Genomic DNA, 6,000 nt, shown 5'->3' on the forward strand with positions numbered 1-6,000 from the left:
TATTTTTAAGAAAGCTTGATGGATCTACCCGCAAAAGAACTCACAGCTTGGTTGCATCAGTTCCAATACATATAACACTTTAGTCCAGTCATTTTTCTCTTCTTTTCCTTAACCTCACATGTTTCAAGTTTCGTAAAAACCATGACACTCGGTTATACTCTCTGTGATTTTTTGCTGTACTAGTCTATCTTGAAATAATGGTGAGCCGGAGAATTGTAGCATTCTGATTAGACTTTCTTTGTAGACTATGATGCCTTATTTGCTTATGTAATTAATTTATTCCTGTATGAGTGCCAAAATAAAATACTTGCCTTGACCAGATTGCTGTACCTAAGAGAAAACATATACGCTAAAGCATATCTAGAGATGCATTTACCACCATTTTAAAACAGTGGATTTTCCATGTTGTGAACTTTTTGATGGAATAATTGCCCTGATTTATTGATTTCTCAAAACTTTCTGAGTATACATGCTCTGGTTAACTAGTTTCTTGTAATATCTCTATATGTGCTGATACTTTCTGTTAACCCCTTTTTTTCCAGTTTTGATGAGTTTTTGATGGATTTGAAGCAGCCCAAACGGAAGAATATCAGACAAGAACGTAAAAAGGTTTTCCTTCTTTTTGACTCGTTGATTCAAATGTAATTGTCAATTGAGGATAATCTTTTATAAAACTTGCCAGATTCCTGCTCAAAATTTGCAAATGAAGCGACTTCGTGGAGACGAAATAAAGGTAATTATCAGGCAGAAATAGTTATTTATTGTCACTACATTCATTTCCTTCTCATCATCAAATTCTTTCACCAACATTTTGTTAGCTTTGTTGATTTCTGGGCAACTTATAGTTGTTTTCATTCACATTGCAGAGCAGCCACTGGGACACATTCTATAAATTCTACCGCAACACTACTGATAATCAGTTTTGTTCTGCATTCCTATTTACCTTGTATTTTTCATTCTGTGCTTAACATTATATGATCCCAATAGGGTCCTTGAAATGGCAGTCCATCTTCTGTGAGCATTTCCACATATCATAGTCTGGCACCATTCTTATTGACCCACTCTATTAGACACGAATGACTTTGTTAAAGGAATAATATTTTGAGGTTGCCACCGGTAATAACTAATAAGAACTAAAAGTGATAAAAGCAAGAAAGGAATATTAGTATTGGAGCTTGTAGTTTACTGATAAGCTGCATGTAATGGCTAACACATAGGCTTCTATCTGGATAGGAAGAGTGTCATGTGGGGTCGCACGTATGGCCGGCGCAAGGCAAACCAGGGAGGCGTCCAGGCGGAGGATTAGTTAGAGATATTTTGAAGATTTGATTTGTTAGCTTGAGAGTCAAGTTAGGCAAGTTTGTTCAGGATTGGCGTTATATAAGCCAAGTCCTATAGAGGAGGGAGATTAGGCTTAAGATTGTTATCATCTGTAGCCGCCGCCCTGCCTCCTTGGTGCGCCGTCGAGTTCATCACGGCTCCGTTGCACCGGCGAGGTCCAGGGCCGCGTCCTGTAACCTCTTTCAAATATAATCTACGCTGTAATCCTTCCTCCAATATTATCATCTGTGATAACTTGGTATCTGCTGAGCCTTGTTGCGTGTCCATGGGTGATCACGCGGACCTGAAGACGGAGCTGGCGACGATCTCCGCCTCCCTACGAGATTGGCGACGACGGTCACCAACTTGGGCGCCAAGTTCGACGACCTGGCCGTCAAGGTGGATAAGCTGGCGCCACTTGCCCCTGTGGCCTCCCAGCTCGCCGGCATACCGGAGAAGGTGGTCACACTCCAGTCCGCCGCTTTCGAGAACTCGGAGCAAGTCCGTGCTCTCAATCTCGCCCTCTATCGCGTCGAGTCGTCTCAGCGTGACAGCAAGGCGGCCGCCGATGCCGACGCCACGATCGACTCCACCAACGGGCCGCCACGTCGTGGACCAAGGCAGCACCGCACCAGGCACCACCGTTCCGCCAGGAACCACCGCCGCGTGATCGCTTCCGCGAGGAGGAGGACGACATCATCGACTCCCGCTTCCATCCGCGCGTTCGCCTCGAGTTCCCGACGTTCGACGGCAAGGAGGATCCGTTTCCATGGCTTAATCGCTGTGAGACCTTCTTCCAGGGCCAGAACACGCCCGAGCGCCGTCACGTCTGGTACGCGGCCATGCATCTGACCGGGTCTGCCCAGCTATGGTATTGCCGGCTGGAACTCACGGGGGGCACACTGTCTTGGCGCCGCTTCGCCCAACTCGTGCAGCAGCGTTTCGGACTGCCCATGACGGACAGCCCGGTCGACGAGATCATGCTCCTTCGCCGCACGGGCACGGTCGAGGACTACACTGACAAATTCCTCGCCCTGGCATGTCGTGACGCAGACCTCACCGAGCTGCAACTCGTCCAGATGTACATGGCGGGACTGGTGAACCCCCTCAAGACCGACGTCGCACTCCGCCGCCCGCAGTCCCTCGACGACGGCATCATGCTGGCCCGCGCCTATGAGCAACGCCTGCAACTTGATCCCTCCGATCCGGGACACGGCCCGCGTCCAAAGCCGCGCCGGCAGCCCCCGCTGCGACGTCGCTGGCATCGTCTCTACCTCGCCGCCGTCTCTCGCCGGGCGAGATGGCCCAGCGCCGTGCCGACGGATTGTGCTACAACTGCGACGAGAAGTTCGTCTTGGGATACCGCTGCAAGAAGTTGTTCGTCCTCGAGATTGTGGGATTCGACGACGATGAGGAGGTGGACGAGGAGATCGAGTGCGCCGCGCTCTCGGGCGCGTTGGACTCACCGGGCATCTCCCTGCACGCCATCACCGGCGTCCGCGCGCAGGGCTTCCAGACCATGAAGGTGTACGTCTCCGTCGGGGATGCCGTGGCAGTCGCTCTTCTCGACTCCGGCTCGTCCCACAACTTCATCGACGACGGCATGGCCCGACGGGCGGGCCTTCGTCTACAGAAGCGCGCTGGCCTATCGGTCGCCGTGGCAAACGGCGAGCGCGTCGTGTCCCCGGGCCGGGTCCTGGGCCAAACCGTGCACATCGGCGAGGAGGCGTTCGACATCGACCTATATGCCCTCCCCCTCGGCGAGTACGACATGGTACTTGGGGTCCAATGGCTGGGCATGCTGGGCCCAATCCTGTGGGACTTCGCCAAGCACACCATGGCATTCACGCGCGGCGACAGGCGCGTTCTGTGGCGCGGCGTCGACACCACGCCAGGGCCATCCGCTGCATCTCTGTCGGGCCCGGGAGGCGACCTCATGGACGCCTTCCTGGAGGAGTTCGCCGGCTTGTTCGCGGATCCGCAAGGTCTTCCACCTCGCCGTCACCTCTGCCACCGCATCCGCCTTAAGCCGGGCGTGGGTGGCGTGGCAGTGCGTCCGTACCGCTACGCGCACACACAGAAAGACGAGCTGGAACGGCAATGCGACGAGATGCTTCGTCAGGGCCTCATCCGCACCAGCGCCTCGGCGTTCTCCTCACCGGCGCTCCTCATCCGCAAACATGATGGCTCATGGCGGTTCTGCGTCGACTACCGCGGCCTCAACGACGCCATGATCAAAGACAAGTTTCCCATCCCAGTGGTGGAGGAACTTTTGGACGAGCTGCGGGGTGTCAAGTTTTTCACCAAGCTCGACATGCGCTCGGGGTACCACCAAGTATTGATGCATCCAGATGATGTGGAGAAGACGGCGTTCCGCACGCACCAGGGCCTATTCGAGTTCCTCGTTATGCCGTTCGGCCTCACCAACGCCCCAGCCACGTTCCAGGCGCTCATGAACGCCATCCTGCTGCCCTTCTTGCATCGGTTTGTCCTCGTTTTCTTCGATGACATCTTGATCTACAGCTCGTCATGGACGGACCACCTCCGCCACGTGCGCACAGTTTTTCGCACTCTGCAGGATCATCAGCTCTTCCTCAAGCGATCAAAGTGCGAGTTCGGGCAGCAATCGGTGGCCTATCTAGGCCATGTCATCTCCATGGAGGGCGTCGACATTGATAAGCAGAAGGTGCAGGCGGTACTGGACTGGCCTGCCCCGAAGTCAGCACGGGCGGTGCGCGGCTTCCTGGGGTTGGCAGGGTACTACCGCCGCTTCATCCGCGACTTTGGCGTCATCGCAGCACCACTCACCGCCCTCCTCAAGGAGGGATTCAGATGGAACGACGAGGCCGCGCGCGCGTTCCATACGTTGCAGCGTGCCCTCACGACCGCGCCGGTACTCCAGCTCCCGGCATTTGATCGTGACTTCATCGTGGAGTGCGACGCCTCGGGTTCCAGCTTCGGGGTCGTGCTTCATCAAGGTGCCGGGCCGATTGCATTCTTCAGCAAGCCAATCGCGCCGCGCCATGCTAAGCTCGCCGCCTATGAACGCGAGCTGATCGGCCTTGTCCAAGCAGTGTGGCATTGGCGACCGTACTTGTGGGGTCGTCGCTTCGTGGTCCGCACAGATCATCGGAGCCTCCGCTTCATCCTCGATCAGCGACTGACAACGATTCCGCAGCATCAATGGGCGAGTAAGCTGCTGGGCTTCGATTTCGTCGTGGAGTACAAGCCAGGCGCCTTGAATGTGGTGGCAGACGTGCTGTTTCGCCGCGACGAGGAGTCGGGGGAGCTGCTCGCACTTTCGGCTCCCCGGTTCTCGCTCTTCGACGACATCAGGCGACATCAGGCGGGACATCAATGGGGACGTCGCCCTGTCCCAGCTGCGGGGCGCCATTCGAGGCGGCGCCAAGCCAGCGCCGTGGTCCGTGGTGGACGGCCTAATCCTTTTCAAGGGTCGCATGTACGTGGCGGCGACGTCGAGTGCGCGACAGACGATTCTGGAGCTTGTCCATGGCGCTGGACATGAGGAGTGCACAAGACACTACACCGACTGCGGGCTGATTTTCATTTTCCCAATGATCGTGTGGTGGTGCAGGACTTCGTTCGCGCGTGCGTCGTCTGTCAGCGCAACAAGGGTGAGCAGCTCCAACCCGCCGGTCTACTCCAACCACTTGGGGTCCCTACGGCGGTCTGGTTAGACGTGGCCATGGACTTCGTCGAGGCACTTCCCAAGGTGAACGGCAAGACAGTCATATTGACAGTGGTGGATCGGTTCTCCAAGGCGGCGCATTTCATTCCACTGGGCCATCCGTACACGGCGACGTCGGTGGCGCGAGCCTTCTTAGATATTGTTCGCCTGCACAGTATTCCTTCGTCCGTCGTCAGCGACCGTGATCCGGTCTTCACCAGTGAGTTTTGGAGGGAGCTTTTCCGTTTGGCAGGAGTCAAGCTGCAGATGACATCGGCTTATCACCCGCAGTCTGATGGGCAGTCCGCGGCAACCAACAAGATCATCGCAATGTATTTGAGGTGCTTAACTGGTGATCGTCGTCAGTGGCTGGAGTGGCTGCCGTGGGCGGAATTCTGCTACAATTCCTCATATCAGCAGTCCATCAAAGCGTCGCCCTTTGAGCTGGTGTATGGGCGACCGCCTCCCTCAATCCGGTCCTATGCGCCTGGAGATGCAAGACTCCCAGCCGTGAAGGCTATGAAGGAAAGAGATGAGTTTTTGGCTGAGGTCCGCGATCATCTGGAACAAGCACAACAGCACTACAAAGCCGTCTACGATCGCCGTCATTGTCTGCTGCAGTTTGTTCCAGGGCAGTGGGTGTGGCTGCGTCTCTTGCACCGGCCGGTAGCATCGCTCCAAGTCAAGGGGCGCGGCAAGCTGGGGCCGAAATTCTTTGGTCCTTTCAAAGTTCTGGAGCGTATTGGAGAAGTTGCTTACAGGCTTGCCTTGCCGGCGGGCGCTCGCATACATGATGTCTTCCACGTTAGTTTACTCAAGCAATTCTACGGCGAGCCGCCCAGTCAGACGCCGTCATTGCCTTTGATTCAGCATGGCCAGGTTGTGGTGGAACCAGATAATGTGTTACGCAGTCGTCTTGCTAGAGGAAAGCGTGAACTTCTGGTTCGCTGGAAGCGTGCTCCTGCTGCTGAGACGTCCTGGGTGGAGCTGGA

This window comes from Panicum virgatum, chromosome 7K (genome assembly GCF_016808335.1).
Source record: "Panicum virgatum strain AP13 chromosome 7K, P.virgatum_v5, whole genome shotgun sequence".
Classification (NCBI taxonomy): Eukaryota; Viridiplantae; Streptophyta; class Magnoliopsida; order Poales; family Poaceae; genus Panicum; species Panicum virgatum.